General features: G+C 46.0%; 1 protein-coding gene across 1 annotated transcript in view; it reads right to left on the reverse strand.

The window, feature by feature from the left end:
- The window catches only part of elovl7a (ELOVL fatty acid elongase 7a), a 49,655-nt gene extending 25,413 nt beyond the window's left edge, over positions 1–24,242 (reverse strand). The window contains exon 1 of the mRNA XM_038790985.1: positions 24,172–24,242. The gene's annotated coding sequence lies outside the window, so the exon portion shown is untranslated. The remainder of the gene's footprint in view (positions 1–24,171) is intronic.
- Positions 24,243–25,032: the final 790 nt, after the last annotated feature.

Raw genomic sequence — 25,032 nt, forward strand, 5'->3', positions numbered from 1 at the left:
GTTTAATCTTGTTTGCTTACTGTGCAATCAGGCCAAAAATATTTCTACCCAGAGAAAAGTGTTCTCCCAATGGTTTTGGCTCTATCCTGTCATCACATTATCATGCAATCCAGTATCAGCAATTTCTTGGTAATGACACTATTAAAGTTGTAATATTCAACTATTAACAGTAACAGCTGCCATTATGGAAATAACTCACTGTTCAGGCAAAATAACTGAAGGGGAAGTGCATTTGTGGAGAAAAATACAAGACCGACAGTCTTTTTTGTACTCTTTTGTGGGATGGAGGAAAGGCTAGCATTTGTTGCCCACCCCTGATTGCCCTCAAGAAGGTGGTGGTGAGCAGTTTTCTTGAACCGCTACAGTCCATCTGCTTTCACAGGTGATGGTGGAAAGATGCATGACAGAAGGATATGGATCAATTAGAGATAACTGAAGAGGGCAGCACGATGGTGCACTGGTTAGCACTGCTGCATCACAGCGCTGAGGACCCAGTTTCGATCACGGCCCAGGGTCACTGTCCATGTGGAATTTACACATTCTCCCCATGTCTGCGTGGGTCTCACACCCACAACCCAGATGATGTGTAGTGTAGGTGGATTGGCCATGCTAAAGTGCCCTTAATTGGAAAAAAAAAGAATTGGGTACTCTTAAAAAAATACATTTTTAAAAAGAGAGATAGCTGAAGAACAGTTAGGGGAAAATGGTGGCATAGTAGTTCAGTGGACTAGTAATCCAGAAGCCCAGACTAATGGTCTGGGGATATGGTTTCAAATCCCATCACAGCAACTGGCAGAATCTGAATTCAACTAATAAATATAAAAGTAGGATCAGTAATGGTGAGCATGACAACCGTTAATTATTGTAAAAACAAATTTTATTCATTAATCCAGGCAGGAAATGTGCCATTATTCCTCAATCTGGCCTACAAGTGGCTCCAGCAATGTGGCTAACCTTCTGAAATAACCTAGCAAGTTACTCAATTAAAGGGAAAATAGGGATGGGGAACAAGTGCCGGCCTTGACAGCGACTCCCACATCCCATGAAAGAATAAAGGAATTTTTTTAAAATAACTGGTTCTAAAAGTACTCAGCAAATGGATCAATTGACCTTCACAGCATAAACCCTAGGGTGTATTACATTAGGAGATAGCAAGATTGTGCCCCTAATGCTTAATCTTTTGTAAATTGAGCCGAGTGTATGTTGCTAGAGTATGTTCACCAGGGGTACTATTGGGTTATCCTTGGGTCCTCTTTAGGAGCAAAAACCAAATTGCATCCACATAGCATTTTTCATCAGGACCTGATGTCTCAAAAGCACTTTACATCCAATGAAATACTTCTGTACTGTAGTCAACGTTATATGGTCGGGAACATCTGGTGGTGGCTTTGAGCTGAGCGGTCGCACAAAAGGTGGGTCTCTTCTGGGTACTTCAACTTAAGCCCTTTTAACCCGTCAATCAGACAGAAAGTAACAACCCCCCAACCTCCCCCCGCCCCCCAAACAACCAACCGACCGGAGAAATGCTGTTGAACCAGCCACAGAACTGGACCACCCCAACCTCGGAGCGAGACAGAGCACAGCATAGCAGATCGAGCAGGAACACCAATGCAAACGCCAGCCCATCCATTGATGGAGTTTCTTCCAGGAGTTCTAGAAACACAGGGACTCTATAAATGAGGACCTCATGTCAGCCAGAGAAACCACATTTGCCCCCCTCCCCCCCCCCCAATTAAAGAGGCATTGGACAGAATGGAAAAGATTGGAGACCCAGGAAGCGATGATGCAGGACCTGGAGAAAGCAATCATTGACCGAGCAAACACATTGCCTCGCACGAGGCAAAGATGGCAAGGTTGGTAGCAAAAGACAGAGCGCTCAAGGGGAAGGTTGATGATCAAGAGAACAGGTCCCCCTGCCAGAATCCAAGGATTGTTGGGCACACTGAGGGCACAAGAGGGCAGAAACTCGACAAGAGTATATCGCAGGGATGCGTGGAAGTAGTTCAGAGGGGAGGCTTCACCAAATCCCCAGAGGTGGACCAGGCCCACAGGTCTTCCTGGCAAAGGCTCAAATCAGGAGAATCGCCACCAGTGATAATAGCGAGACGTGCAAATTTCAGGACAAGAACGAGTGCTGAACTGGGAGAGGAGCACTGGGGTTGTGTAGATAGAAGGGACATACAATCCACATCTACCAGGACATTGGAGCAGACCTGGCCAAGTGGAATATAATGGGGCAAAAGCAGCTTTATTTAGAAGCAAGGTGTGGTTTGGCATGTTGTACCCAGCAAAACTTTGGGAATCCTATGACAGCAAAGAACGTTATTTTAACATGCCTGAGGAAACAAATGTGTTCATCCAAAAAAATGGGCTGGGAAGGCAAGAATAATGGACTATCAACAACTCAGATGAGACTGCCATCATACCCATCCTGGTTTAATTAATACTCCTCCATACTATGATGTTTATGAAGTCGAATTGATGCCATGCATGGTTTGGAATGAGGTCTGACATTTTTTACTCTCGCTTTTTCCACACAGTCATCTGAAAGGGCAAAACAAAACCTGGATGTTGCCGGAGAACAGAAATTTGACTGATATAGAGAACATTACTGGGAGTAAGAAAGACGGCAGAGGCACTTTGAAGCAAGGGGGGAGGCAACAGGGGTACGGTGAAGAGGAAGACGACTGCAACAGCAGACGTGCCTGGGGTGGGTGTAGGACGCTGGTCACAACATGTCACACATGGAGACGGCTGGAACAAAGACGATAACAGTGACCATCCTGGATGACCCACAAAGAATCCCCGGCGTGCAGGGGCATGTCCACGTGGCAAATATGGCAGGAGGGGGGTGGGACAGAAACCCTGCCCATCTTAATAGTCACCTGGAACATCAGGGCATTCAATGGGACGGTGAAGAGATAGAGTCTTCACCCATCTCAAAAGCCCGATGGCCGACATAGTCTTTAGAGGGCAGCACGCTGGCGCAGTGGTTAGCATTGCTGCCTCACGGTGTCGAGGTCCCACGTTCGATCCCGGCTCTGGGTTACTGTCCATGTGGAGTTTGCACATTCTCCCCACGCTCGCGTGGGTTTCGCCCCCACAACCCAAAGATGTGCAGGGTAGATAGATTGGCCGCGCTAAATTGCCCCTTAATTGGAAGAAAATGAATTGGGTACTCTAAATTTAGAAAAAAAAACAGAGGGGAAGACTTTATTTTTATAACTTTAGAGTACCAAATTCATTTTTTCCAGTTGAGGGACAATTTAGCGTGGTCAATCCACCTACCCCGCACATCTTTGGGTTGTGGGGGCGAAACCCATGCAAAAACAGGGAGAATGTGCAAACTCCACACAGACAGTGACCCAGAGCCGGGTTCGAACCTAGGACCTCAGTGCTGTCTGGCAGCAGTGCTAAACACTGCACCACCGTGCTGCCCTCTCCTCCAAATACACCCGAGGGAGAAGGAATGACTGAGGGCAAGGAAGAGCTGGATAGGACAGGTGAACCAAGTGTGCTGCCAGGTGAGTGGCCATACTGTTTAGCAAAAGGACAACATTCATATATATCCCCAACTGGGACAACACGCACATCATTGGTCGGTGGTGGTGGTGGTGGGTGGATCCAGCAGCTAACAGTAAAGAACAGCCACATGACACTGAAACCTCGGGGATTCTGGAGATGGCCGTCTTATTGGATGGTCGCATTTGTCATAGCTCTTGGATAATTTTATAATACTAATTTAATAGTTAATGATTTTAGTAGTTTTCATATTGTTATCTGGCCCACATTATTGTTAATCAATAAACATTCAACTAGTCACGAACTAGACGTTGCCTCGTGGACTAATTTCATTCGGCCAAGCACCAGAACGCATCAACATCAACAGGCAAATCAATCCCCAAATCACGGAAACATCGGCGATGGCAAAGGACCCAAACATCTTTGTGGAACAGATTGGAGAGGCGGGGGTGCCATGGAGGTTCAACCATCCGAGGGAGGAGGAGATTTCCTACTTCTCCCAAATGCACAAAGTACATCCCTGTGTCGACTTCTTAGTGGGTAAATCAGTGCTTCCAGATGTAGTAAGAACTGAGTATTCCGCAATAATAATCTCTGATAAAGCATTCCGCGATAATATATCACAAGCCATCGACGGGTATACAATCTCCAAACAAAATGGTGAGGGTCTCACCCTCCACTGAAGGTGGTGATAACTGGGGAGAGGGGGGGGGGGGGGGCAAAGAGAAAGCTGCAAATGGAATTTGACCTGCTATCCATCGGGAAAGCAGTGCACCAACTCCACTGGACCCAGGGGACATTCTACGAACATGGAAACAAGGGTAGCTGCCGACTGGCTCAACAGCTGAGAAAGCAGGCAGCCATGAGGAAGATAGCAGAGGTCAAGGACAGGATCAGTAAGCTAGTCACAGCGCCAGTCAAGATCAGAGGCCTTTGCGACCTCCAACCAGAAGGTAGGTCTACACCCGAAATTGAAACAGTTTCTCGACGGGCTGGACATACCAGCTGTGTGGGAAGAGGCAGGGCAGGAAGCAGTACCAGAATTGTGGGAAGTCACAGAGTGCAACAACTCCACGCAGTCGGTGAAAACACCAGGTTCAGATGTATTCCCTATGTTCATGGCAGCATTGGGTCCACAGCTGCCAGAGATATTCGATCACTCGCTGACTAGAGGTATCCTGCTGGCACAGGCCTTGATATCATTGATCCCTGAAAAACAAAGGCCAAGGCCTGACAGAATGTGGGTCATACACACCCACCACATGCTTGAACACTGACACCAAAGTCGTGGCATGGTAACTGGAGATTGGATGCCAGAGATAGTTGTGAAGGATCAGACAGGCGTTGTCAAAGGCAGACAGCAGAGAACTTCAGATGCCTGCTGAACGTGATTACAACACAACTCAGGGAGAACACCAGAAGTGATCATCTGCCTAGATGCAGGGCTTCGACAGAATCAAATGTAGGTACCAGGGCGGTTTGGGTCAGGATTCACCTTATGGGTGGAGCTACTATACAGCATTCCCATAGTGAGTTTGCAGACAAACACCACCAGTTCTGAATATATGACTGTTGCATAGTTGCATGAGACAGGGATGCTCTTTATCCCCACTGCTATTTGCTCTGGCATTGAAGCACTGCATAGGGCAAACTTCAAGGGAAAAAAAGGTCTATGATAGGGTGGAAGGCGGAAGATTAAATGACAAACAATTGCATGGTGCAAGGTCAAAGGAGTGGTAGTGAGATCAGTAAAGACACAAAAGATGTGCCTAGAGGTGCGAATAGCAGAATCCTGAATTGTTGCTGTCTGAAAGCAAGGAGGAGGAAAGAGAGAAAATAGAAACAGGGGTAGAGATTGAACTCAAGGTTGAGTCCAGAAGGCTGCAAATCGAAAGAGGTGCTGTATCCTGTCATCCTCCTCTATATGTGGCTAGGATAAGTTCTCATTTAGCACCCAATAATTTTTTTTCCCAATTAAGGGGTAATTTAGCATGGCCAATCCACCTAACCTGCAGATCTTTGGGTTGTGGGGGGTGAACCCACGCAGACATGGGGAGAATGTGCAAACTCCACACGGACAGTGACCCAGAGCCAGGATTCAAATCCAGGTTATCAGCGCTGCAGTCCCAGTGCTGACCACTGCCCCACATGCCGCCCCCGGCCATGTGTATTATATACAGTCAGGAGACCAAGGAAGAATTCTTCCATGTAGGAGCTCGAATTCAGCTGGAGAATGAAGTGGTCGAGTTCACTTTACAGTTGATGCTGATCCCGCAGATAAGTAGATACACAGAGACTGGGGTCACTGCTGCAGACGATGAAAGGAAATCTAACAGTAGGGATGGGCTTGAGGAGTAGCTGCCATTCTGCATTCTGCCTGGAGGTCTGCTTCTTGGTGGTTCACCAGTCAAATGTTAAATAGTAGAATGACTGTGAGGCTGCAGATGTAATGTTAATGTTAAAGGCTTGGGCCATGTGACACTGTCCATTAATGATTAATTACAGCGCATCAGTTTCTGTGCTTCTGGCCAGAATTCCATTGTTCCTCTTTGGGGGAGAGTCGAGGGGGTTATTAGAGTCTTCGAGTTTCGATCTCTCTCCTGTGATAGTTCCAGTTGGGGAGCCAGTTCATCTGAACTTCCTCTGCTTTCATTGATTACAAGGGGTGATGTACAATGGAGGAGAGAATTTCCACAGGCTGAGAGGGGAATGATTTTGTTCTTGTAACTCCTGGTGGTAGCTGCAAATACCACAAGCACCTCATCAATACCGCTCTAACCTTAAGACTCATCCTCCACCTCCAAAATCAATTCATCCAACACCCAGCACGGTAGCACAGTGCTTCACAGCTCCAGGGTCTCAGGTTCAATTCCCGACTTCGGTCACTGCCTGTGCGGAGTATGCACATTCTCCCAGTGCCTGCGTGGGTTTTCTTCAGGTGCTTTGGTTTCCTCCCACAGTCCAAAAGGTGTGTAGGTTAAGTGGATTGGTCATGCTAAACTGCCCTTAGTGTCCAAGGTTAGGTGGGGTTACTGAGTTACAAGGCTAGGGTGGAGGTGTGGGCTTAAGTAGGGTGCTCTTTCTCAGGGGCAATGGCGATGCAGACTCGATGAGCCGCATGGCCTCCTTCTGCACTATAAATTGTATAATTCTATGGTTCTTGTGCTCCATTTGCAACAAGCCTTCGTAACCAATCCTCATCTATGCCAAAATCATATCCTCACTAAATAAAGAATATGCTCTCTTCTCCACCAGAATTAACTTTGCAACCAGCCAGATTCAGTAACCTAGACTATTTCACATACAATTGTATAAGAAATACAATAAAATGTTTCTGGCACCTGCACAAGCCTTTATGCATGCCTTCTATTTTAATTCATTGACTTAAGGGGCTGTCACAGATTGTGGCAAATTGCTCCAGCAATAGGCATGGTGACAAAGTGGTTAGCACTACTGCCTCACAGCACCAAGGATCATGCCTTGGGTGACTGTGTAGTTTGCATGTTCTCCCCGTGTCTGTGTGGGATTCCTCCCACAGTCCAAAGATGTGTAGGTTAGGTGGATTGGTCATTATCAATGCATGGGGTTAATAATTATGAACTATGTTGCCTGAGACAGAGGCAAGAGACTCGAGGAAGGTTGCAGCAAACTGCAAAAGCAGAATTTTAAGAAATTAACCAAACAATTGCATCTCTATAATAGCTAGGGTCTGTATAATTACTAAATCTGTTTTTTTCCACTTAAATGTTTGGTAGTTGTTAAAGCTAAAACAGGATTCTGCTAAAATGCTCAATACCTTTTAACCTTCACAAATCCATGCTCACCCTTTGAACAGCTCATCCTTGCCCAAGTCCTCACTTTAGTTCTGATGATCCAATTCCAGGAATATCCTCGCAATTTGCTCCCTCAAGTCCATGGGACACAGACTTGAAAGATGTGCCATACAATTGGTTTATTCATCCACTGCCAAATCTGACTAAACCATCTGAAACACTATCAGGTACTGCTAGAAACTGCTCACTTTTCTAGGATCGCCGTGGATGACAAAAGATAAGCAGCTTCTTTTCTCTACTGAAAACCAGCTTCTGACATTCTTCACCCATGCCCCACCCACCCTCAACAACAAGTGCAAGGAGTTCATGGACCTTTGTTGTTAAGATTGAGATACCTGTTCGGCTGCATATTAGGCTCCTCCCTTCACCCGCCTCCTTCCACATTTTAGCTGCGGGAGCAACTTAATCAATCTGATAGACCATCAAATCAATGAACTAAACTAAAGCAAAAAAAAATTAAAAGATCAAATGTTTCTGGTGCTTGACCAAATTTCCTTTAATGCTTTTCCCTGTCCAGCATCTCTCTCTCATCACCCAAGACTATTATGTTGAAGCCCTACTCCAACACAATAGTCTACACTAGCATTCCAATGCACAGTAATGTTGAACTGTCAGAACGGTTACCTTCAGATGAAACTGTCTGCCCCCTTGGGTGGGCATAAAGATCCTATGGTACTATTTTATAAAGCACACGAGTTATCACTGGTGTCCTGGCCAATACTTATTGCTTTTGCCTTACTACACCCAGTTACACAGCAAGCAAGGGTGCCATTCAATAAGCACATCACAACAAAATCCTTTAACTGTGGATCAGCTGATGGCAGTGAAGGTGGATGAAAGGTTTCCTTGTTCTGAAGCGGGTGAGTTTGCCTAAATCATTGAAACCAACATGTTCCCTTGAGGGTGAAATGTAGGAGCAACAAGTCCAGAGAACCCTGGATGTCTAGGAATATGCAGGACTGCATAGGAAGGAAAAGAGGCATTTAAACGGTTGAAAGAGAGAAGATCTACAAAGGCCCTAGTTAAGTAGAGAAAGGGCACGAGGAAATCAAAAAAGCAATTAGGAGAGCAAAGAGGCATGAAAAAAAGAACTGGCAGGCAAGATATGGGGAAATCACAAGATATTCCATAAATATATCAAGGGGAAGAGGGTAACCAGGAAAAGAGTAGGACCCATTAGGGACCAAGGGAGTAATGTGTGTGGGCGGGATGACATTGGTCGGGTGTTAGACTTCACATCTGTCTTCACTTTGGAGAAGGAGATGCAAGTGCAGAATTGAGACAGAGTGACTGAGGTTCTTAAGCATTTTGACATAGGTAATGTGGAGGTACTGGAAGTTTTGGCAGACTTAAAGTGGACAAACCTTGAGGTCCAGACGAGTTGTATCCCAGAGAATACTGTGGGAGACGAGGGAGGAAAATACAGGGACTTTGACCCAAATGTTTAATTCCTCTCTGGCCACAGAGGACTGGAGGCAGCTAATTGTGGTTTTACTTTTCAATTAGAGTGGTAGAGATAAATCAGGGAATTACAGACTAGTGAGTCTCACGTCATTGGTACAGAGACTATTGGAGAAAATTCTGATGGGCAGAATCAATCTCCACTTGGAGAAGCAGTGTTTGATCAGGGACAGTCAGCATGGCTTTGTCAGAGGGAGGTCATGCCTAACAAATTTGATTGGATATTTTGAGGAGATGACCAGAGGTGTAGATGAGGAGAGGGCAGTTGATGCACTTTATATGGATTTCAGCAAAGCTTTTGACAAGGTCCCATATGGGAGAGTGATAAAGATAAAGAGGAGGAAACCGGAGAACCCGGAGGAAACCCACGCAGACAAGGGGAGAACGTGCAGACTCCGCATAGACAGTGACCCAGCGGGGAATCGAGCCTGGGACTGCGAAGCCACAGTGCTATCCACTTGCGCTACCATGCTGCCTAAATCAGTGTTTATTCTCCCCAGTGTAGAGGAGACTGCAGTGAATAGGAGTGTTGAACAGCAAGGACAGATGCTCCATCTCCTGTCCTGTGATGGAGGTAATGAAGTGCAATAGTATCATGAAGGAACAGCCTCTCAGAATACCAGAAGGAACAGCTCCCTCAGAATACTGAAAGACGAAAGGGATGTGTTTGGCGACGGTAAAATGCAAGCGGTGCTGAAAACAATTTATTTATTTTTTACGTGGACACTGGTGGAATGGAAGGAAGGCCAAGGGGGGCCTAACTGTGGCTTGATAGAATAGTTATAATAGGTGATGTAAATCATGATGTAGAGTGACAGGTAGGTTCACTCACATTTGCTGGAGCTTCTGATTCTTCCAGAGTCCCATTGGCTAACTCTATCTGATGCTGTAGAACTTTAGTCAGGTGTCTCACATTGACAACATGCTGCACGTCCAGAGGCCCATCTAACCCTTGTTTCAGCGATGCCAGGAAACTCCTCCTCTGGTACATGCTGAATTGAGCATCCATCACTACTGTTATCTTCTGAATTCAGCATGTGAAAAAACAGTAATTGCTTCAAGGCATGAAGATTTGTTAGCACGACTTCTGCTCAGGAACGAGAGAATAATGAGACTGAAGACTGAACTTGCGGACTGGCTTGAACAGTGCAGCTCAGGCCATTTTCAATAAATATGCCAGTAGTGGCCATTGGGCACTTCTCCTGTGATGGGGACCACCGCGGGAACGCTGTGACCGATCGCTCCACTACCCTCCTGACACCCGACTGTGGGTTACGACCCGCACTTTGAAAAACCCTGCTTTGAAAAGTGAGTCTGGGGAATTAATAATGGAAAACAAAACTGATGACAGATGGATTGAACAAATATTTTGCATTGGTCTTCATGAAAGAGGATATAACATCCCAGAAATAGGTACAAAGCAGGAAATTGAAGGAAGGGAGGAAATCACTAGGGGAGCGGTAGTTAGCAAATGATTGCAACTATAGGTTGACAATACCTGGCTTCTGACAAATTTCATCCTAGGGTTTGAAAATAAGTGGCTGGTGAGACAGTTAATGTGCTGGTTTTAATTTTCCACAAAGTGAAGTTGAGATTAAAATCAGATCAGCCATGATCTTATTGAATGGCGGAGCAGGCTTGAAGTCCCGTGTGACCTATTCCCACTCCTAAGTTGTATGTCCATATGTAAATTGGAGGCCCCTCATTTTGAAACTCTGCCCCTTAGTTTGCAATCCCCCGCTGAGGAGAAACATTCTTTCAGCATCCATCTTATCAAGTTGCTTCAGGATCTTAAATGTTTCAAGAAAACGATCTCTCATTCTTCAAAATTCCAATCTGTACAGGGCCAACCTGCTGAACCTTTCTTCATAAGGCATCCCTCCATCCCAGGAATCAACTTAGTCAACCTTTCCAGAATTCCTTCCAGTGCAAATGTAGCCACCTAGCCTACACATATTTGGGTTGTGGGGGAGGCGGGGAACCCACGCAAACACGGGGAGAATGTGCAAACTCCACACGGACAGTGACCCAGAGCCGGGATCGAACCTGGGACCTCAGCGCCGCGAGGTAGCGGGGCTAATCCACTGCGCCACCCGTGCTGCCACCCTATTAAAGAAAAAGTTGATGCCATTTTTGAAGTTCAAGCTGTGAGTACAAAGTGTCATTAGCAGTCACAAATATACCATAAAAGGTGAAGGACATTATCCACATTGGACTGGAACAAAGAATGTTCCATATATCCCACAATAATTGAGGACACACGTTGGTTCACCAGGACATATTTTATTTGAAAGAAGCGAGTGGAGTTGAAAAAGAAATATAGTGGTTTGATTTAGTGCAAAGAAAGTGAATGGGAGTGCTCACAAGGTAGAGATTAACATGCCATTCTTTACAAACAAAAGCAGACAAACAGGTAGCATATTTGTCTCGGAGACACCTTAAATTTTAAATAGGTGTAAACAAAGAAACGGAAATGCAAGTGGCAGACACCTCAATTACTCAATTTTTTAAAAATTCTGTTTAAGATACATCTTAGCTGGAGTGAATCAGCAGTGGTGCAGAAATAACATAGGAGCCAAATTCTCAGCAGATACAGTAACCTAATAGAAGACACACTGTTGGGCAGTCACGGTATTTCTAGTGCTTCCTCACAGCAGCTTTGCAGTGGAATAGGGGCATTTTAAGATACTGATCACATGACATCGGCCCTTTGTGCAGGCAAATAGGCAGTGTAATGTAGCAGCCGAGAATCTCAACATCTCCTGAATAAAGCTTTCTTTTGTTTGAACCTCAAGGCCTGCAGGCTTCATTTTAAAACCGCCACTTGAAAACAGAGTTTGCAGACACCCGAAGAGAAAAATAATTAAAATCATTGCTACATGAATACTGGCGACGAGGAAGCCAAACAACAGTTTCAACCAACGGAGAAACAACAACAACAACAAAAAAAAGAGTCCAAAGACAGAAAACACCAGCACGAAAAAAATAGTGGAAAAGGGCTGCTACTTTTTTTAAAATTCATTTATGGGATGTGGGTGTCACATCCAGCATTGTTAGGCCAGCATTTAATTGCCATCCCTAGTTGCCCTTCAGAAGGTGGTGGTAAGTTGCCTTCTTGAACCACTGCAGTCCTTCAGATGTGGGGACGCCCACTGTGCTGCTAGTGAGGGAGTTCCAGGATGTTGCCCCAGCGACAATGAAGGAGCGGTGATCTATTTCCAAGTCAGGATGGCGAGTGACTTGAGAGGGGAACCTCCAGGTGGTAGGGTTCACAGGTATATGCTGCTCGTCCTTCTAGATGGCAGTGGTCGTGGGCTTGGAAAGTGCTGTCTAAGGACCCTTGGCAAGTTACTGTGGTGCATCATGTAAATGGTACACACGGCTGTCACTGTTCATCGGCGGTGGAGGGTTTGGATATTTGCGGAAGGGGAAGCAATCAAGTGGACTGCTTTGTCCTGGATGGTGTTGAGCTTCTTGAGTGGTGTTGGAGCTGCACACATCCAGGCAAGTGGTGAGTATTCCATTACACTCCTGACTTGTGTTGTATAGATGGTGAGCAGGGTTTTGGGACGAGGGGGGGGGGGGGGGGGGGGGGGGGGGGGGGGTCAGGAGAGGAGGTAGTCACCATAGGATTCCTAGCCTTTTAAAAAAAAATAAGTTTAGAATATCCAATTCATTTTTTCCAATTAAGGGGCAATTTAATGTGGCCAATCCACCTAACATGCACATCTTTGGGTTGTGGGGGTGAAACCCACGCAGACACGGAGAGAATGTGCAAACTCCTCACAGACAGTGACCCAGGGCCGGGATTCGAACACGTGTCCTCAGCAACGTAGGCAGCAATGCTAACCACTGTGCCGCCCCTGGATTCCTAGCCTTTGACCTGCCCTGATAGCCACAGTATCAATATGGCTAGTCCAGTTCAGTTTCTGATCAATGGTAACCCCCCAGGATGCTGATTGTGGGGAATTCAGCGATGGTAATGCCACTGAATGTCAAGGGGCAATGGTTAGATCCTGTTTTGTAGAACACGTTCATTGGCTGGCACTTGTGTGGCACAAATGTAACTTGTCAGCCCAAGCCTGGATATTCAGCAAAATCTTTTGTCATCACAGAAATGTATGGGTTTCATTGGCGCGTGGCTCGGTAGCAGTGGTTTGCACTGTTGCTTCACAGCGCCAGGGTCCCTGGTTCGATTCCTGGCTTGGGTCACTGTCTGTGCGGAGTCTGCAAGTTCTCCCCATGTCTGCATGGGTTTCCTCCAGGCGCTCTGGTTTCCGTCCACAAGTCCCGAAAGATGTACTTGTTAAGTGAATTGAACATTCTGAATTCTCCCTCAAAGTACCCGAACAGGCGTTTAGAGTATGGCAACTGGGAACTTCATTGCAGTGTTAAAGTAAGCCTAACTAATAAAGATAAAAAATTAAGTACAGCCAAGAAGCAGGTGAATCGATTGCAGTTTGTAGCCAACCTGAAAAGACTTGACTGAACATGGAAAATTCAGGGATGATGTTAAACGATACCAGAGATAGATTAGTCTGTGGTTTAATAAGTGAAGCTATGCAAAAATGTTTAACCAAAAGCAACCTAACATTAAACAAAGCTTAAGAGTTGCCATATCCATGTAATTAGTAGCCAAAGTGAACAGTTGCGCTCAAGCACAAGAATTCACAAGATGTCGGCTGAAACGCAAACACAGATACCCACTTGCCATAGGTGTGCAAAAACCAGGCTTGCAACAGCAGATTTTTGGTCCAAAGTCATCATGGGCAGAAATTGTGGCAGAAAATGAACATTTGCTAAAAAAAAAGAAACAAGCTTCAGGCAAAAGTTGCAAAAAGCAAGAGTTGAATAAATCAAATTTGGCTTTGATTTATTGGCACGTGAACTGAAGTACAGTGAAAAGTATTGTTCTGTAGATCCCAGACAGATCGTTGCATACATGAAAAAAACATAGGACATATGATATAGACACGGAGTAAATACATAGACAGAGACATTGGGTGAAGCATAGAGTGTAGCATGACTCAGTAGAGAAGTGTGAAAATCAGTTCAGTCCATAAGGGTGTCTGGTAGCAGCAGGAAAGAAATGGGACACTGAATAAAGGAAAAAATAAAAGTGTCCACGTGGTAAAAAAAGGGGGCGAACAGAAATTAGTTACAGTCCAAAGATGAACCATCATTAAAAAAGGTAAAAGCAAATTACTACGATGTTGGAATCAGAAACCAAAAAAGAGAAAATCTCAGGTCTGGCAGCATTTGTAAGAAGAGAAAAGAGATAACGTTGAGTCCAGGTGACCCTTTGTCAAAGGTAAAAGGCACAGATATTTTTACTGTAGGGTGAGGGAATGAAAGATGAGTCAAAGCCATAGAAACAGAGGGAAAAGAGTGCTAATGGCAGTCCCCAGAGAGAATAAAAGGTTGAAAGGCCAAACAGCAGAAAAACTAGGATCAGAGGGCAAGCTGTGACAGATCTAGGTGTAAGGGGAGGGAGGACATGGGTGGGAGAGAAGTAAAATGAGAAATGGGGGGGGGGGGGGAAAGAGGAGAAGGGGGAAAGCAAAGGGGAGTAAGGAAAGGGGGGAATAAAATGGGGGAAAGAGTGGGGGGAATATATAAAGAAAGACAAGAAAGAAATAAAAAAGGTAAAAGACAGTTAAAATGAAATGGAATGAAAACAAAGGGGTCGAGGTGGGGTAGAACTAATCATCTGAAGTTGTTGAATTCAATGTTAAGACAGGAAGGCTGTAACGTGCCTAACTGAAGATGAGATGCTGTTCCTCCAGTTTACGTTGACTTCACTGGAACAAGAACAGATGTGGGCATGGAAGCAGGGTCTTGTGTTAAAATAGCAAGCAACGGAAAGGTCAGGATCCTGAATGCGCACAGACCCAAGGTGCTCAGCAAAGCGATCACCCAGTCTAAGTTTGGTATCTCCGATATAGAGTAGACCACATTGGGAGCAGCGAATGCAATAGACCAAATTGGAAGAGGTGCAAGTGAAAAGTGAAAAGCTGCTTAACCACTTCCGGTGGCAGCCACGGAGGAGTAAGTTGCACATTTGATAGCTCCCGCATGTGACGGCATCAAATGTTTTGCATCATTTTCTCCAGTTTTTTTCTGGATAAATCGGTGAAGAGTGAGACAGTGAGGAAAAATCCCCCTCCAGTGTATGGAGAATTGGACCAGAAGTGGCTGTGAGAAGACAACGTTCTACAAGGAAGTTGCGAGCAGAGTGGCAAGGCGGGAAAGCTTGGTGCAGAACCAGGGTCACAGGAAGACGGCACAGTGGTCGACGGAGCAGCTGGTGAAGTTTTTGTGAAGATTGCTTCGCCAAGTACATGCTAGTCCCAATCAATGCTTCGATTGATCAGGTGGTGCAGAAGTTGAAGGGCCTGGAGAACAGGTGTAGGAGACAGAATCTGAGAATCGTTGGCCTCCCTAAAGGCAGTGAGGGATCGAATGAGAGGGCCTATGTGACGAACATGCTGGAGAAGATGATGGGGGCTGAGGCGTTTCCTCAGCCCCTGGAAGTGGATAGAGCGCACAGAGCCCTCGTGAAGACGACCCGAGCGAATGAGCTGCCGAGGGCAATGGTGGTACGTTTTCACCGATTCCTGGACAAGGAACACATTCTGCGGTGGGCCAAGAAAGAAAGGAGCAGCAGGTGGGAGAATTGTGAGCTGCACATTTATCAAGACCTGGGCGCGGATTTGGCCAAGAGGCGAGCCATGTTTAATCGGGCAAAAACGGCCCTCTTTAAGAAGGGGGTGAAGTTTGGGATGTTGTACTCAGCCTATCTGTGGGACACTTACGAGGAACGGGATTTTTACTTCGAAACACCAGACGATGTATAGACTTTCATCAAGAGGAAAAAAGACTGGAGGTGGACGAAAGACACTGAATCCTTGGAGAGTATTGTAGTGGTGATTTGTTGAAAATCACTTTTGTGCTGGTTTGATAAGTAGTGTTATGTGCAATAAGGGGCTGTTTCGATGGCCAACGTTAACTTTGTCTTACTGGGAGCTGGTTGGAGGGGGGAGGGTGATTCTATGGTTGTTCTTTCTGTGGCTGTTTTTTCTGACGTTTATTTACTGGGGAATGTGATGCTTGAATAGATTTGTCCAAGTGGGGGGAGAGAACAATGGGGAGTCAGACTGTTTGGTGCCATGGGAGGGAACTATCAAGTCAGCTAGGTCAGCTGACTCACAGAAGCACAGTGGGGGGTGCGAGCAGTTGTTAAGCTGGAGCTTGATATGGGGGGGGGGGGGGGTTTCTAGTGCTGTTACTGGGGGGGGGGGGAAACTGCTTTGCTCACAGGAGAGGAACTGTTACGAGGGGACAAATGGGGGGGGGGGTGGAAAGAGAGCGAGAGAGACCCCCCCCCTCCAATCTGGCTGATTACATGAAACTTTAGAGGGTTGAATGGGCCGGTCAAGAGGGCTCGCATGTTTGCGCATTTGAGGGGGTTGAAGGCAGACGTGGCAACGATACAGGAGACACACCTAGAGGCTATAAACCAGACTAGATTGAGAAAGGGGTGGGTTGGCCAAGTATTCCACTCAGGCCAGGACTCAAAGGCCAGGGGGGTAGCGATCTTGATCAATAAACGGGTAGAATACTGGGGGTGGTGGATACTGAGTACTCAGCAATCATGCCCCACATCGGGTGGATCTACGGGTTAGTTTGGAGAGAGGACAACGCCCGCTATGGAGGCTGGATGTGGGGTTGTTCGCGGACGAAGCGATGTGGGTGGGTGAACAAGTTCATCCAAAACTACCCAGAAATAAATGACACTTGGGAGGTCTCTGCAGCAATGGTTTGGGAAGCTTTGAAGGCAGTGGTCAAAGGGGAATTAATCTCGATACGGGCCCACAAAGAAAAGGCAGAACGGGCTGAGAAGGATAGGTTAGTTGAGGAGATACTCCAGCTGGACAGGAGATACTCGGAGGCCCCGGAGCTACTGAGGGAGCGGCGGAGGTTATAGGCAGAGTTTGGGCTGTTGACTACAGGGAAAGCGGTGGAACAGCTGAGGAAGGCAAGCCGGGGGTGGGGGGGGGGGGGGATCTACGAGTATGGGGAAAAGGCAAGCAGAATGTTAGCACACCAGCTCAGAAAAAGGGAGGCGGCCAGGGAGATAGGGAGAGTATAGAGTAGAGGTGGGATCACGGTCCTGGACCCAGTGGGGGTGAATGAGGACATTTAATGAAGCAAAAGAGAAGGGAGTCCTCCCCTCAATGTTGCAGGCCTCGATTTCATTGATCTTGAAACAGGAGAAGGAGCAATGCGGGTCATACAGGCCGATTTATCTACTGAATGTGGATGCCAAACTGCTGGCTACAATACTGGCCACAAGGATAGAGGACTATGTCCCGGGGGTGATCGGGAAAGACCAGATGTTAAGGGCAGATTTGTTAAGGGAAGGCAACTCAAGGCCAATGTTCAAAGGCTTTTAAATTTTATTATGATGCCCTCAGAAGGAGGGGAGATGGAGATAGCGATGGATGCGGAGAAGGCTTTTGATCGGGTGGAGTGGGATTACCTGTGGGAGGCGCTGGGAAGGTTTGGGTTTGGTGACGGCTTCATTGACTGGGTGCGGTTGCGCTATCGGGCACCAGTAGCGAGTGTGCATACAAACTGGCTGAGGTCGGGGTATTTTAAACTACACTGAGGGACGAGGCAAGGGTGCCCCCTCTCCCCACTACTGCTTGCTCAGGCCATAGAGACACTGGCTGTGGCGTTAAGAACTTCTAGGAACTGGAAAGGGCTGGTTCAGGGATGGTGGGGGTGAGCAACGGGTCTTGCTTTACGCAGATGAGCTGCTCTTGTATATTTCAGACCCGTTGGGAGGGGATGGGGGAAGTTATGCGGATCCCCGGAGAAATTAGTAATTTTTCGGGGTATGAATTGAACATGGGGAAAAGCGAGATGTTCGCGATCCAAGCAAGAGGGCAGGAGAAGAGGCTGGGAGAGCTGCTGGTTAGAACATAGAACATTACAGCGCAGTACAGGCCCTTCGGCCCTCGATGTTGCGCCGTCCTGTGAAAACCCTCAAGTCCCTCTACACTATTCCCTTATCGTCCATATGCCAATCCAATGACCATTGAATGTGTTTAGTGTTGGTGAGTCCACTACTGTTGCAGGCAGGGCATTCCACACCCGTACTACTCTGAGTAAAGAACCTACCTCTGACATCTGTCCTATATCTATCTCCCCTCAATTTAAAGCTATGTCCCCTCGTGCTGGATATCACCATCCGAGGAAAAAGGCTCTCAATGTCCACCCTATTAATCCTCTGATCATCCTGTATGCCTCAATTAAGTCACCTCTTAACCTTCTTCGCTCTAACGAAAACAGCCTCAAGTCCTTCAGCCTTTCCTCATATGATCTTCCCTCCATACCAGGCAACATCCTTGTAAATCTCTTCTGTACCCTTTCCAATGCTTCCACATCCTTCCTATAATGAGGCGACCAGAACTGTACGCAATACTCCAAATGCGGCCGCACCAGAGTTTTGTACAACTGCAACATGACCTCATGGCTCCGAAACTCAATTCCTCTACCAATAAACGCTAACACACCTTACGCCTTCTCAACAACCCTCTCAACCTGGGTGGCAACTTTCAGGGATCTATGGACATGGACACCAAGATCTCTCTGCTCGTCCACACTACCAAGAATCTTACCATTAGCCCAGTATTCTGTCTTCCTGTTATTCCTTCCAAAATGAATCACCTCACACTTTTCTGCATTAAACTCAATTTGCCACCTGTCAGCCCAGCTCTGCAGCTTATTTATGTCCCTCTGTAACTTGTAACATCCTTCTGCACTGTCCACAACTCCGACTTTAGTGTCATCTGCAAATTTACTCACCCATCCTTCTACGCCCTCCTCCAGGTCATTTATGGTAGGAAGGAGCTTGCGGTATCTGGCAATCCAGGTGGCCCAGAAATGGGAGGCACTGCACAAGTTAAACCTATCCCGGCTCGTAGAACAAAAGAAAGAGGACTTTAAGAGATGGGACATGGTCCCACTATAACTGGCAGGGAGGATACAGACTGTGAAAATGACAGTCTTCCCCAGATTTCTGTTAGTCTTTCAGTGCCTCCCTATCTTCATCCTGAGGGCATTTTTCAAGCGGAGTGAATAAGTTTATTGCAGGCTGTGTGTGCGGGTTAAACCCCGCGAGTGAAGAAAGTGTTGCTGGAACGCAGTTGGGGGGAGGGTGGGTTGGCGCTGCCGAACTTTTGCAACTACTACTGGACGGATAATATAGCCATGATTAGGAAGTAGGTAGTGGGGAGGGGTTGGTGTGCGAGCAGATGGAGGCTACTCCCAAAGACAAGTTTGGGAGCACTGATATCGGCACCTTTCCCATTCTCACCGGCCCGATACTCCACAAGTCCGGTGGTGGTGGCGGCTCAGAGAATCTGGGGGCAGTGGAGGAGATACAAGAGAGTGGAGGGTGCATCGGTTTGGACCCCAATTTATCATAATCAATCGGTTTGTACCAGGTAGGCTGGATGGTGGGTTCCGGAGATGGCAAAGGGCAGGAATTAGGAGGATATGGGATTTATTTATAGAGGGGAGCTTCCCCAGCTTGAAAGCCTTGGAGGATAAATTTGAATTGCCAGCAGGGAATGGGTTTAGGTATTTGCAGGTGCAGAAGGCAGGAGAAGGCAGGTTCCGGTCTTCCTGCTGCTGCCGCCACGGGGGATACAGGAGAGTAGTCTCCAGTACCTGGGTGGGAGAGGGGAAGGTATCAGATAATTACCAGGAACTTTTGGATGCAGAGGAAACTCTGTTAGAGGAGCTGATGGGCAAGTGGGAAGACGAACTAGGAGGAGGGATAGAGACAGGTCTGTGGATACAATTCAAGGTAGTCCACCAGGCATTCAAGGTAGCCTGATACAATTCAAGGTAGTCCACCGGACACACATGACGGTGGCACAGGCGAGCATGCTTTTGGGGTAGAAGACAGGTGTGCGATGTGCGCGGGAAGTCCAGCAAATCATTACATAGAACATACAGTGCAGAAGGAGGCCATTCGGCCCATCGAGTCTGCACCGACCCGCTTAAGTCCTCACTTCCACCCTATCCCCATAACCCAATAACCCCTCCTAAACGTTTTGGATACCAAGGGCAATTTAGCATAGCCAATCCACCTAACCTGCAAGTCTTTGAACTGTGGGAGGAAACCGGAGCACTCGGTGCCCACATGTTTTGGGCATGCCTGAAGCCGAGAGGTTTTGGCAGGGTTTCATTAAGGCCATGTCCACAGTACTCACAACGGGGGTGATGGCGATCTTTGGAGTGTCGGGTCAAAGAGGCAGACATCTTGGCCTTTGCCACCCTGCTAGTCCAGAGACTGATCCTATTAATGTGGAGGGACTCGAAGCCCCCGAGTGTAGAGGGTTAGTGACATGGCTGGGTTTCTCAGTCTCGAGAAACTAAAGTTCGCCTTAAGAGGGTCAATGGTTGAGTTCACCCGAAGGTGGCAGCCGTTCGTCGACTTTCTCAGGGAAAATTTAAATGTCAGCAGAAGCAGAATTCCAAAAAGGGGGAGGGGGGAGAAAGAGGGCCGGACTTTTGCTCTATGGTTGGGGTGTGTGAAGATTGTGATGGGGGTGGAAATGTTTATTGTACCATGTTTATGTTGTGTTATTGTTATAAAAACTAGCAAATACCCTAATAAAAATATATATATATTTTTTTTAAAAAAGCTGCTCAACCTACATTTTGGGCCTGGGATGTTAAGCATGGAAGAGGTAAAGATACTGGCTATTACTTGTAAAACAAACCATTACTGGGCCACTCATTACTGGACAGTTAGCCATCTCGTTAGTATCAGAAACTGTTCATCAAGAAAAGCTTTGACATATTACTCTAAAACCCTTGAAGGTAGTGTAAAAACTTATACAGGAGAAGTGGTTCTGCTGAGGGCCGCATTGATGTAATGGTGCAATTAAATGGACAGGCAGCAGATTTGTCCTTGCACATAGTCAAAGGAAATTATCTAGCACTAATGGGAAGAACTTGGCTGGAAAAGATCAGATTAAATTGGGCCGACAGATTTCAAATCAGGTCATCAAAATCTTGAAGAAACATGCAAGCATCTTCAACGGTGAGCTGAGAAGCATGAAGGATATCTCAGTAAAGCTGAAGATCAAGGAGGAAGAAAGTCAAGCGAGATGCTTTCAGGCTAGATCAGTGCTTTGTGCAAACAGACCTAAGGTTGAGGCAGAATTAGAATGGTTGGTCAAAACAGAAGTCCATAAACCCATTAACGCGAGTGATTGGGCCATGTCAATAATACTCGTGATTTTAAAAATGGATCTGTATACATCTGTGGCGATTTTAACGTCACTATTATTCCTGTATTGTGTGCAGCGCAGTACCTGTCCTTGATTGATGACTTATTCACTGGGTTGGCTGGAGGCCAAAACTGGAAAACTGACTTCAGTCAAGCATATCTTCAAATGAATGTGGATCGAGACTCACAATAGTTCTTGACAATAGTGACACACAAAGAGCTATTTCGATAGGAAAGACTATCATTTGGCATTACTTCCACGCCTGCAGCATTCCAACAAGCTACGGACCAAATTTTAAGCAGAACAGACGGAGTCTGGTGTTACCTGGGCAACATCTTGGTTCGTGGAAAGAATGAGGAAGAACATCTCCTAGATGCCACATTCCAGAGATTAGAAGATTATGGATTAAGAGACCAAAAAGACAAATGTCTTCAAAGGGGCTGGTTTAGCTCACCAGGCTAAATCGCTGGCTTTTAAAGCAGACCAAGCAGGCCAGCAGCACGGTTCGATTCCCGTACCAGCCTCCCCGGACAGGCGCCGGAATGTGGCGACTAGGGGCTTTTCACAGTAACTTCATTGAAGCCTACTCGTGACAATAAGCGATTTTCATTTAATTTCATTTTCAAATTGAACATCTGGGACATGTCATCAACACCAAGAGACTGCATAGATCGCTGTTGAAAGTCAAAACAATTACCAAGGCACCCACACATCAGAATGCAAACCAACTTCAATCTTTCTTCAGCTTACATTACTGCCCACTGATTGAAAAAAATATTGAAGTGTGACCCCTCACATGAAAAATGTTTGGACACCCCTGGAATAAACAAAACATTGAGGTTCATTTCTAGAGATTGATTTTCAATTCTACAAAGCTGAACATTCAGATGACCTTAGATAGATCGCACTGGAGTACTATGAACAGTTTTAGTCTCCACATTGTGAAATGGGTATAAAAGGCGTGGTAAAATTGCAACATTTTTTTTTAAATTTAGAGTACCCAATTCATTTTTTCCAATTAAGGGACAATTTAGAGTGGCCAATCCACCTACCCTGCACATCTTTGGATTGTGGGGGCGAAACCCACGCAAACACGGGGAGAATGTGCAAATGCAACACGAACAGTGACCCAGAGCCGGGATCGAACGTGGGACCTCAGCGCCATGAGACTGCAGTGCTAACCACTGCGGCAAGGTGCTGCCAAAATTGCAAACTTAATGGAACTGAGAGGTTATACTTACCAGGAAAGATTGAACAGGGTGGTGCTCTTTGCTCTGGAAAGAGTATGGGCTGGAGTTCAAAGGTTATGAAAGGGTATGGGCTGGAGTTCAAAGGTTATGAAAGGGTTGGGTCGACATTGCGATGATGTACCCACTTGTAGACAAGACTCGATAAGACCAGACATGTGACTATCAATACAAAATTACCAAAATGTCAAGTAGGGAATTCAGGAGATACTTCTTTACTGAAAGTGGTTATCAAATGGAGCGAACTGCCCCAAGGAGCAGCAGTGGAAAAGCGCAGCTGCGTTCAAGCAAACATTAGGTAAGCACCAAGAGAGAAAGAATAGAAGGGCAAGATGATTGGGTGAGAAGATAAACACTAGCCTTGTTAAAACAAATGCCCTGGTTCTGTGCTATGGAGACTGCTCAAACAGAGCAAGAACTCACAAACCAAATGTTACACCTTATCAAAAACTTTGCCAAATCTACATCAGCTGTGTCCCAACCCAGGACAAAACTAGGAATTTCAGAGTAAACCTTTTTTTAAATTTTAGAGTACCCAATTCATTTTTTCCAATTACGGGGCAATTTCACGTGGCCAATCCACCTAGCCTACACATCTTTGGGTTGTGGGGGTGAGATCTACACAGTCACAGGGAGAACATGCAAACTCCACATGAACAGTGACCCAGGACCAGGATTGAACTGTGACCTTGGGTGAGGCAGCAGTGCTAACCACTGTGTCACCCTTGAATTTCAGAGTAAACTTGATCGATTTACATATTAGGCAAGAGATAATTACATTCTGGTGCCGAAATTACACTCACGGTAATAAAAACATTGGGCAATTACATGAGACATCCATAATTAAGCACATTAGTGGAGATTCAGAGCTAACAAATCTACTTCCAAGTGTAGAGGTAGTGTATTTCAGCGAATGTGGCATAGAAATGTTATCATAGCAACTTGAGGGAAACAAACAGTGAAAACGTTTGTTACTGAAGGGGACTATGTGGGTATTTGAATGACACTTGTTGCTTCATGGCCAATAATACTCAAATGATCTTATAATGCAGTTTGCGATAAGTAACATGAATTGAGGGCCACGGCCGAACCTAAAATGAGAGAAAACGTAAATTTTAAGCAAGCGAATAATTTTAGAAGACGCCTCATTTCACAGTACTTCAGAATTAGTTCACATGTTCAAAGTAACTACACCACTGCAGAAGTTTAACTTTTGTGCAAAACCAAAACTCTATAAATGCACCCCCAATCGACACATAAGGGAGGAGAGCTCTGTAGATTAAATGCAGAGATTAAACCAAATCAAACCCCGGCTTTATGGATTAGCGAACTCTGAAAACAGCAACACACCCTCTGCAAACAATAGGAAAGTCCATGCCCGGTTTACTAAACTGGATCTAAACCCGCCTTCCCGCGACATTCGGAATCCACCTGCACAGAGATCATGCGATGCTTTGAGGGAATAAAGACGACTTTCAAATGCACCGACCACTCGAATGCTGACTGCACGTGTCAAGTGAAATTGTGTGACTGGTGTTTGCTCAGCAATCCTGAAAAATTGAATGAAACTCCGCCAGTGGTCAAGGTTAAATTAAGTACAAATTAAACGTGCTCATTAAAACAAAACACAAGCGCTCGCGTTCGATCTAACTTAACATTCTTTCAATTTTTACTACTTTACAAACACTTGAATGGCACAAACGCCGCAGAACCTTTAACCATAAAAATAAATGACGTATATTTGAAAATCTAGGACACTTTGGAAATAAAATTTTAAAAGTGGACATTTTCTACCTGTGACGTGAAGCGACCACACCGCACTCAGTGAGCAACAATTCCAAATATCATCCTTCGGTCTGCCTCACCACGTGATGGGGACTCGGCGGTGAATCTGTTGGGTTGTCCCTATTGGCTGCGCTCTGTTGATCGGTGCACAGGTACGCGGCAAGCAGGGTGGGGGGAGGTACACTTGCCCCAGTGCTGGCTTCAGTATCGACACATTCTTCTCTGCAACACACCTACACTTCATTGTGTCACCTCGCTGCTGAAAATAGCGACACACCCAAGTGGTTTGGCCGCTTCAGTCACAAACCAGTTTTTCCAGAAGTCATGCAACAAACACCAGATCGCCTTTTCCTGTGTTGGGTTTCTTTTCCCCCTCTCCGAATACTGTAGTAATGGTCGAGAGTCAAATGGCCGCTCCTTCTGTTGCGAAATTGATTAGGAGCTTTCAAAACAAAAGGTTGCTGACCCCAGGTGTTTTGTTTAATAAAACTCAGTGAACAAAGAAGATACAGTTGATGGAATCACGTCAAATTGATACCCCCAAGGTCTGAACTAATTATTTCATAGGATTGAAAATGGGGATTCATAATTATATCTTGGGTGCAAAGTTTCTGCGGCGTAGCAGAACTGATCAAGCGGGGACGCAGAGAGCAGCCACCATGTGGGTGCTTCACCAGCTCAGGTGCAAGGTGGGTGTGGTGAATATGATTCACACTATATATAGTTGCCAATATCACTCCATGTATATATGTTCGTTATCTACCCGTTGTAAGATCAATGCTGTATATAGTTGCCAATATAACTCCGTGTATATATTTAGGGGCCTCACGGTAGCATGGTGGTTAGCATCAATGCTTCACAGCTCCAGGG

Source organism: Scyliorhinus canicula, chromosome 3 (assembly GCF_902713615.1).
Source record: "Scyliorhinus canicula chromosome 3, sScyCan1.1, whole genome shotgun sequence".
Classification (NCBI taxonomy): Eukaryota; Metazoa; Chordata; class Chondrichthyes; order Carcharhiniformes; family Scyliorhinidae; genus Scyliorhinus; species Scyliorhinus canicula.